Consider the following 10,914-nt stretch of genomic DNA (forward strand, 5'->3'; position numbering starts at 1 on the left):
CTTATTCAGCTAATAATGGGAACAAACCTTATAGAATGACCAGAGAGGACTCCTATCAGCGAAATTCCAATGACATATAAAGAATTGCTCCCATTACTAGTTCAACAGAATCTTGTGACTCCAATTCAATCTAAACCAAAAGAACCCCCATTTTCTGAAGGGTATGATGTTAATGCAATATGTAGCTACCACATAGGAAGCTCGAGGCATATTACTGAGAATTATGGGGCATTGAAGGGCAAGATTCAGAATTTAATTGAATCAGGGGCATGGACATTCGAGGAATGATGGACATTGTAAAACCGACTAGACTGTTTTTCTATTGATGACGTTTGATGAATAATGTAATCTTCACAAATAGGTAAATCTAGTTTAAGTCAGTTGCTTGAAAATTGAACTCTAGTGAAGAGATTTTATGATTTCCACCAAAACACCTAGACTATAACAGGTTCTTCTTAACAAGCATAAGAAGTTGGAGCTATATACTCATATTATATTACTATTATATGCAATAAAACTTTAGTTATCCCTCTAGAGCAATTGGTTAATCACCCCATATTTATGGATAATATTCAGCTAGCATATTATATTATTATATGCAAAACAAAGATTGAGTTGTCCCTCTAGAGCAATTGGTTAATTGCCCCGGCTTTATGGATAAGTTTCAAATAGTCAAAAAAAGGCAAATTGCAATAAAGCTGAATTCAGCTAGCCAAATGGCAAATAAAAAGTTGATGTAAAGATGGACTAAGGGAGTTAAGGAACACCTGTTATAGTCAACTTCACACAAGCACTCAGAAATTTTGTTTTTAGACCGATATTTTTGCACTTCTTTGGTTAGAGGAGTCTAAATAGAAGATTTTAGAGAGCCGAAATAGAGGAATTCTAGAAAGTCTAGTAATTGGCAATCCTAGTTACGTCATTTTGTTCGTATCCGGTTAAAATACCAAGTCTTTAAAGTTAGGCATATGGGAAAGTTCACAAAGAGCGAGAGAGGAGTGACATCTTAAATAGATGTAACCATAGAAAATAGGAAAGTTATCCTGAAAATAACCCAAATTTTGATACTTTTCAAAGAATTATAATTCTCAAACATTAAAGAGCTGTTGATTCTTTTGATATTTTTGAACTCATGCTTATGATTTGATTCTATTGTGAACCTGAAAAAGGGGCAATATTTTACAAAATTCTTTCATTCTTTGATAAAGAAATGAGGAAAAACATTTTCAAATAGGAAAATCTCAAATAAGGAAGGTCCTTGAAGCAAGTTGTTGCTTATTCTACCTTTATTGTAGAAAAAAGAATAAATGAGGCCAGAATGATGAAGCATTCCACGTTCTTGAAAGCAAGCGGTCCAAGAAGCCAGAAAGTCTGGAAAATTGAACTTATATTTCAGACATTTCTATCATAAGGATTGATTACTTCTTAATTTTATGACAACAAGAAGAGAATCCCTCAAGTTACTTGATAATACTATTGTTTAGTGACACTCGAATGAGAGCATTCAAGATTAATAGATTTGGGCACGAATAGAGCCACGAGTACCCACAATGAGGCATTATCAAATTGGACCTCGTAGGGATCATGAGATTCAAATCCAATAAACATTGAGAGTAAGCCTTACAATTTAGAATGTTGGGACATTTTGAAGGCCCATTTCAACCAGAAATAGAATGTTGGAGGTATTTTTGAAGGCCCATGTGGGACATTTTGAAAGATCATATCAGTAAGAAGCAAATGTGGGACATTTTGAAGACCCATATCATCTTGTGGAAAGATCAATGAATTGAGCAAATATTTCCAATGAGACGGGAAGATATGAAGAATGAAAATGGTAAAATAGTGACAGTTGAGTTGACGATACATAATTGTTTTCTTCATCATACAAAATCTGGTGATTTGATACTGGTAAGGCAAAATGTTGCACTTGTATTCCCAATGAGTTTTGTTCTTTAGTGTCCTTGTGACATCATATAAAAGCTCCGAACACTATGAAAAGACTTCAATGATTGAGAAATCTGGGCAAAAGACACAGGAAAGGATAAATGTGTTGTCAAATGTTTTTAGAAACAAGAAATGTGAAAATTTCTTTCCATGAGAAGGGGAGCTAAAATTTTAATAACAAAAAATAGTGGAGCCAACTAAGGTTGAACGATATGTTGTTGTTAAACATCTCGACATGATATGGTGTGAATGGCTTTGTTGAGATCCAATTAGATGTGGAGACATGAAAGGAATTAGGATAAATGATCCTTATGATATAATTTAAGAGTCAAATTAGAATGACATTGCTCTCCTAATTAATCTCTGCTGATTGTGGTATATCTACATCTACATTCTTCAAAGATGATAGATTCTTTTTTCAAAGATAAAAGCTTTATTGGATTTTCTACACAAGTTCAGGCAAAGAAAGCCGGTTTTATCAAAGATAAAATGGAGGAATCGTGGTCATAATTCTGTTTGCAGTAAAAGTTCCATAAATGGGGGCATCCAGTTCATAATTCGGCGTTGGAGAATGTAGAGACAAAGAAGACATAAATATGCAAGTTGATCAGATGATTCTTAAGAAATGCAAGCTTGAAAGAATAAGTTACTACACTGATATCTGAAGTAAACCCTGGAAAGGAATGATCAAGTGGAAGAAGATCAAATTCGCCACTTTGGAGTCAAATGAAGATGGACTCAACATTAACGCATTCATAAAAACATCATTTGCATAAAAGAAAATGCATTACATTGATACATTTGATTATATTCAAACATGAGGTTTTTACAGATCTTCGTATGATAAAAAAAGATTCATGATGACAAAATGCCTTACAAGTAGAAGGTAGAATTCAAACCTCAAATACAGGAATCACGTTAGGAGAGGCAAACATCTGAAGAATAGATGGTCGCAATCCATAAGTGAAGCATTATTTTTAAGTGGGGCATGTTACCCAATCAACAAGTTATTTCGAAAAATGAGAAAACAATTTCCAAAGTTTCTCATTTAATATATTCTAAAAATAAAATTTTTGAAAAGTATGAAAGCGATTTTCAAAGTTTCTTACCTAGTAAAATATTTTCCCAAACTTTATAAATCATTTGGGTCATCAGTAAGTCCTTCGAGCATGATGATTAAATCCTTTGGGTCATCTATAAGCCTTTCGAGCAAGATAATAAGACCTTTGGGCCATCCCTAAGACCTTCATGTAGGATGTTTTCAAATGATATTTTAAAAACTAAGTCTGTTTTAGGGGTTTCTTAATTATCTTAAAAGAGTTATTAAAGGAAGCTAATCCTTTTAAGGGGTTCCTTGATAACTAATAAACTAAGCTTGATTTTCAAGGGTTTCTTGATTTAAATCCTTCGGGTCATTAGTAAGTCTTTCAAGCATGATGCTTAAATCCTTTAGGTCATCTATAAGCCTTTCGAGCAAGATGATAAGTCCTTTGGGCTATTCATAAGACCTTCGGGCAGAATGTTTTCAACATTTCCGTTGCTTGATTCACGATATTTCGAATCAGCGACATATCTCAAAATAAACTTTATCTCACCTAAGATAGTTCTTCTTCGAACAAATTTCTTTGTATTCATTTAACATTTTTATCCATATATTGAATATTTGACAGGAATTCCAAAGATTAGCAAAGATTTCAACAAAGAATTACCATACTTTTCAAGCTTTAAAAATATGGATTTCAACAAATATTCGAAACCATCACTTGAGGGTTCAACAGCTCCGTCTTAATCAAGAGAAGTCAAATGGACAAAAAACTTATTGTCCTATGGTCTTTGCCCTATTCTTTTTAACACAAGAATGAGCAAAGAATGGCAGCTGTAGACACTAGTTTTTTGTCCATTCTGTTTTTTTATTATTTTTTATTATTATTATTATCAAATAATATAATTACAAATATTATTACAGGCTCAAACCTAGAGGCCCAACAACAGACCCAAAAGCTCATTTACAAACCAAACCCTGATCAGCCCAACATACCAGACCCGATCCAAAACCTAGTTGAAGTAGACCCAGATCCGGGAAGCCCAACCGGTCCAGACCTGGTCTAGACAACCCGACCCAGAAGGCCCTAATAGCCACCGTGAGTGGTGGAAGACGGTGGTGGTTGACGACGGTAGACGGTTGTCAGTCGTTGACTGGACTCCCTCCGGTAGGAGGTTTTTAGAGAGAAATGAGAGCTTTTCTCTCCTTAAAGAGATAAGTAAAATTAAAAAAATTAGAGAAATGAAGGCCTTTAGGACATTTTTTGGGTTTAAATACCCCTTCTCGAACGGCTCATTTTTGGGAAGGGTGCCCATGTAATTTCTTGCATGGGAAAATCATGTCTGCAGTCCCTCAGAGTTTTGTAACATTCCATTTTGGTCACTAAAATCAATTTTTGTGTCTTCTAATTTAGTTTTTAAATTTAGTTTTATTTCTTTTTAGTGTCTGCCAGTATGTTCATATTTTTGGATAAATAGCTTATTTAGTCCCTTATATTTTAATAACTTTTATTTTAATCCCGATTAATTAATTATGGTTAAATTACATTATTATTGCTGATATTTTATAATATTTATACTTAGGGATATTAATTTATATATTTTTTAATTTAATCCTATATTTTTTTTAATTTGGTCACTGTTTAATTGCAATTTTATTTTATTTTATTATTGGCCTTTATGTTTCAATATTTTAAATATAGTCCTTTAATTATTGCTTTTTATTTTTTATTCATTTTATTTCAATCATATGAATATATATACATGAAAGATTCATAGGTATAATTTGACTGATTTTATAATTTAATAAAAGAATAATATTTATTTAATTTTAAATATTAAGAAAGGATTGTCTTAAAGTAACTAGATACTGATATTTTAAAATAAATAAATACCCTATTTATAAAACCTAAAAAATAAAAAATGCTTATTTAGTCGAATCAAGTTATTTGAATCTAAAATTCTCGGGGAGGACTTATCATATTCTTATTATTTCAGTCGGAAAGATAAATATTCATCCTTATACATTTTAGGGATTAGTTTCTCTTTGATTGGAAATATTGGAATATTTTATATTTTTCTTATAATTTTCTTTAAATGAAATTATGCGATTGAATCTGAAATAATATGATCGTAAATTAAATTCTTATTCGAATTCTTAGACTTCCACTAATGGAGACAATTTATAATCGACGGGTACCAATTTTGGGCATTGTGGGGGTGCTAATCCTTCCCCAATCATAACCGATAATGAATCCCTTTTTATTACTAAAAATAATGAATTTTTGGTTATACGCAAATCGGTTTATCTTTTAAATGATGTTTTCTTAAAAACTCTTTTAAAATGAGATTTTTAGGTATTCGACCTATCTAACCCAAAAGGTCAATGGTGACTCCAAAATATTTCAATAAAAACCATTTATTTATTCACATGCTTTTCCGCCGAGAAACAATTCGTGCCCGGGCGAAAACAGGTTATGACAAGAGCCATGTGGATAACTTAAGAATTAGAACACATACGGTTAGGATTTTAATTTTCTTAATGTGTTTTGTGTCCATAATTAGCACTCATTATTCTTTGGATTCTTTGAATTAATTTAACTTTACTATCTTATCTTTTTTGTATCTTATTTGCATGTATCATTCTCATTCTCATTTCATAACATCACATAGAATATATTGATTACCAAATCATCTGGTTACCGTAAAAAAGGGCTTAAGACAGTAATGTCTTCCAATAGGACCTAGAATGTGATAAATGTTCAGACTTGGTCAGAATATGTGCCAGTTGGGATGAGACTGAGAAAATGTTGTTCAGAGAAGTCTATGGAGACATAGTAGAGTTACTAAGAGTATCGATCGATACAGTTTTCATTTGAGCTTTGTCAGAATGTTAGAATCTCTCATATCATTACTTCTCCTTTGGCAAAGTAGACATTAGGAATACAAAGGAAGGGGTAACAGAGTATATTCAGAATGATGATATCTCGTGGGCTCAACTAAAGGGTTTGATCTATAAGCAAGCATCGTCTAAGAGAAGAAGAGACAAGTTTGCACTCATAGTATATGGCTTGGTAGTTTTCCTGAGAAAGGGAGATCACTTCGATATTTCCATAATAGATTTTCTTGAGGTTGTTGCTAGGAAAACAAATCCTGCACCAGTTATCCTTGTAGAAACATTCTTGTCTTTAACCAAGTGTAGGCGATCAAGTGGTGGTCAATTTACTAGTTGTGTATCGTTCTTGATAATATGGTGGTGGAGCCATTCCTGGATAGTCAAAAAGGGTTGGTCCCCAAAGCATCAATCAGATTTCTCTACCTTGATAGATTTCCTTGATAAGTGCAAGATTTCAAAACCTCGCAGAAGAAAAGACTATATTTAGGCTCTACGAAACATGAAATATATTGAAGTAGTATGGAAAGCATTTGGTTTCCCAAGGAAGACATATTGTATAGATGCAACAATGACAACTGTGTTATGTTATATGGAGTATGTGGAGCAATTGGCTACACACCTTTGATGGTACTTTGACAGTTTATTGTCTGACAGTTCATTCCAAATACTCATGGAGTAAAAGAGACAAAGTTTTCCTTTTTTACCATGAACTTTAGATATCGAGTCTCTAAGATATACAATGCTTGGAAAAAGACATGTTTCCTGAATTTCAAGATGATCGAACCAATGTTCACAATGGCCTATGAGGTTTGGAGGGTGGGGAAAATCAATGATAATACCTCGAAACAAAATTTAAAAGATGTGTTGGCCATAGAAGAAAGATTAAGAAGGCTCCCGACTGAAGCCGAGCTATTAAGAGAAGAAATCGGGTTGATGAATCTGGATATAGAAAAAGAGCAAAGAAGTTTCTGTGATGAGAAAATGATATGGGAACTCGAGCTAGTAAAGCGAGATGGGGTGGTAAAACAGTTAACCAAAGAAAAGAGAGAATCCAATATACTTTTAATGCCCTGGACCAAGATTTTAGAGACTTGGAAAAGTATATGAAGGCTAAGGGTCTATATTATACAGCTAAGGCTTTCAATATGAAGTTAGAAGAAGTATAAATAAGTGAGACAAGAAACAAGGAAGAAAAGAAACAAGCTATGCAATATGCCCAGAGATTAAGGGAACAAAGAGACAAGGCCAATCAAGAGTTAGAACAAAGGCGAGCGCAAATTAAGCAACTCGAATAACAACTTATAGTTTAGAGGAGGATTTTTAGAATCCCTATAATAGCAATGACATTTTCATTCGAAGAGAGAATGAGGCCTTGAAGAAAAGAATAGCTGATTTGGAAGGTGGTGAACTGATTTACTCATCAACCCGAGAAATGACTAGGCAAGAAAATAAAGCTTTGAAGAATAAGACTGTTAAGTTGGAGGCTACAATGCAAAGATATAATGAACGAATCTAACATCTCGTAGAAAGATGACCTTTAACTAATTAAGAGGTTGGGACTGCATTGTGCCAAGCTATTGATACTATTCAGATGCAGCATGAAGCGATGGACAAGGCAATGGTTGAGAACTTTGAAATGTCTGAAAAAGTTACTGCCTTGAGAGTCTTTATGGTTCCATAATATGAAGAAGAGCGACGCATTATTTAGATGATGGTAAAGCTAGAGAAGTTAAGAGATATGGTTATATATTATATGTAGTTCTCAATTGGCGTCTTTTATTTCCCTAAGTGCTTAGGCATTGTGTGTTGTTGAGAACTTTTGAATGAAATGGTTATTTTGGAATCAATATCTTTTACATTTTCATGTTTTTACAATATTTAAGTCTTAATGCATTGAATTCTAACATTCATTCATCAATTCAATAAAACACCAAAGTAACACGGTAAGATTTCCAATCGTAGTTACCCTGACCTTCAGTAGTAGTAAAGAGACCACACACCCCTACGGTACTCGTAAGTCGACCAAGAAAACGGAAGATACACTAGCCCGAATCGAGCAATATCAATGAGACAAGTAAAAGGAAAAGATATAGAGGTCGAGTAACATTGAAGCAGATATGGCAAGCTCACAACTTGACTTACTGAAGAAGATAGAGGACATTTTTTAGAATCATTCGACCATTAGTAAAGCTCCTATTAATCAACTTGTTTCATACGCCCAAAACCCCTTACACCCTCCAAGGTTCGGTCCAGACCCATTTCATCCACTAGGATTCATGCCAGACCCTTAGTACCCTTCGGTTTTTACACTCGTTCATATCACTACTCACTCTATGACTCCATAAGAAGCTCAACAAGGAGTCTACTTTACTAACTCAAAACCTCATGGACAACCCTCAAATTACCCGCATATATTAAGGGCAAGACCAGATGTTCTGGCATGGAGGATTTAACACCAGTTTTGAATAAAATGATTGAGAGGGAGAAAGAAAACACTAAAATCGCTCAACAACTCAGGAACTTGGAAGAGAGAATGAAATATGTTGAAGTTATAGAACCATTTTATGGGATAAAAGCCAGGGAACTAAGTTTAGTCTGTGACCTTGCTCTTCCCCCTAAATTTAAAATGTCAGATTTCTAGAAATATGATGAAACCACGTGCCTCTTATCACACCTTGCAATGTTCTATTGAAGGATGTACGGTTATGTAGAAAATGAGAAGCAGTTGATCTTTTTCTTTCAGGATAATTAAATTGGGTCTACAGCAAAATGGTGTAACCAGCTGACCAGATTCCATATCAAGTCATGGAAAGATCTAGTTCATTCAACGGCATTACCGACCCTAGAATTTGTCCATCTTCCTTCGAATAGCAATGGTTTTTATGGAACAATATCGCCATGTAACAGACCTGGTGCCGGATAGTTGGACTCTCCAAAATATGGAGAAAAAGCATAACGAGACTTTTATGCAGTAAGCCCAAAGGGGGCGAGACGTCGAAGCATAAGTAAAACTACCATTGCTAGAAAAGGAAACCGCCGCCATTTTTTTGAACATACTCAAGACCCTGTAGCTCAGGCATTTATTGGAGAACACAACCAAAAATTTTGCTTAATTGGTCATTTCAAACGAGTTCATTAAGAATGCCATAAGAAGTGGCAAGATAGACGAGAGAGAATGGTATAGGAAACCTACTTATAAGAGAAAAGAAAATGAGATGAATAACATGAACACCTACAACAAGAATACAGCGAGCATTACCATTTCCAAACAAAAAGCTGAGAAGGCAAGCACAAATAAAAATAAGGGGCTAGAAAAAAGGCTACGAAAATGTCTTTCACCCTAGTGTTAATACCATACTCACAAATTTTATGCCTTATTATATAAGGCGTACGTGGGATTACAGGTCACAACATTAAGAACTGCATGGCATTCAAGAGAGTCGTGCAAAACTTGATCACCGCCAAAGACCTAAAATTCAAGACACCCTCCACTACTACATACCCCTTGCAAAATCATAGGGGTCAATGAGTGAATATGATTTGTGGAGAAAGCAATAGGAAGATGATGAACAAGGTATCGAATATCATATCCCCTCTAGACTGGTATTCAAGCAATTATGTGAGGTCGAGATGATCAAAGGTAGCATGGAACCAAAGCTAGATGATTGTGAGTTATATTATGGCTATCACCAAGAGGAGGGGCATGAGATCCAACACTGTCTTGAGTTTAAAGGGTTGCTCCAAAGGATGATGGGCAACCGATAAATAGAACTCTTTGACCAAGCTGAAGAAAAGAAATAAATTGACTTGTATGTAGCTGAAGAATCAGAAATGACATATGATGCCAGAAAACCCATGATCACCACAGTTCGACTCCGAGCTAATAATTCATCAATAACAAATCCAAGGGTTCTGATCACCGCTCCAGCACCATTTTTGTTCAAACAAACCCATCAAATACCATGGAACTATGTCGTTCATGTATCAATTCTTGAGGAATCGGGGTCTATAAAGAAGATTCAATCATTTGAGAAGGTAGAGGAAGTAAAGCAAGAGAAACTTATATTCGAGGAAGTGGGTGAAGTGGGTCTCTTCACCAGAAGCCGAGAAAGTAAAAACGAAGGCTAAAACACTCTAGGTACCTAGAATATTCAATGAGGAACCTCTTCTAGTGATTAACTAGCCGGTGATAGAAGCTCAGGCCCAAAAATTATTGAGATTCCTAAAGCACAGTGAATACAATATAGTGGAACAGTTACATAAGCAGCAAGCAAAGATCCCGATACTAGATCTACTGATAAGTTTAGAAGTACACCTTAATGCCTTGTTGAATGTACTTAACCAGGCATTCATCCCAAAAGAACTATCCCTGAACAAGCTTGATCGTATCGTGAGACATATAGCTGCCGAAAACTATATAACATTCACTGATGATGAGATCCCTGAGAGAGGAATAAGATCTGTCAAGGCCTTGAACATCACCACTCGTTGCCATGGTCATGTTTTTCCAAGAGTCTTGATTGATAAAGGGTCTGCAGTTAATGTGATGTCATTAGCTACCCTACAAATGCTACCCATCGACATCTCTCATATAAAAGACTATCACCATATTGTCAGCGCATTCGATGGAACACAAAAATATATATAATGGGTAAAATAGAGATACCTCTTCTGATTAGACCCGCGAAGTACAATGTTGATTTTATGGTGATGGACATACATCCTACATACAATTTCCTGCTCAGAAAGCCATAGATACACTCTGTTGGGGCAATCCCTTCTTCTCTACACCTGAAAGTAAAGTTCATCATCAATGAACGATTGGTCAGCCTTAGAGCCGAAGAAAAAAAATTATCGCTTCTGTAACAACCAATGCCCCATACATCGACATTAATGAGGAAGTTTGGAGTGATCTTTTAGGGTTCTAGAATTTATCAATGCAACCTATGTTGTTGAGGGAAGTGAGATGCCACGACCCAAATTATCCAACTACACCAAAATATATGTTAGATAAACTATAGGGAGATAAACTC

The sequence above is a fragment of the Hibiscus syriacus genome, unplaced genomic scaffold, assembly GCF_006381635.1.
Source record: "Hibiscus syriacus cultivar Baekdansim isolate YM2019G1 unplaced genomic scaffold, ASM638163v2 tig00117034_pilon, whole genome shotgun sequence".
Lineage (NCBI taxonomy): Eukaryota > Viridiplantae > Streptophyta > Magnoliopsida > Malvales > Malvaceae > Hibiscus > Hibiscus syriacus.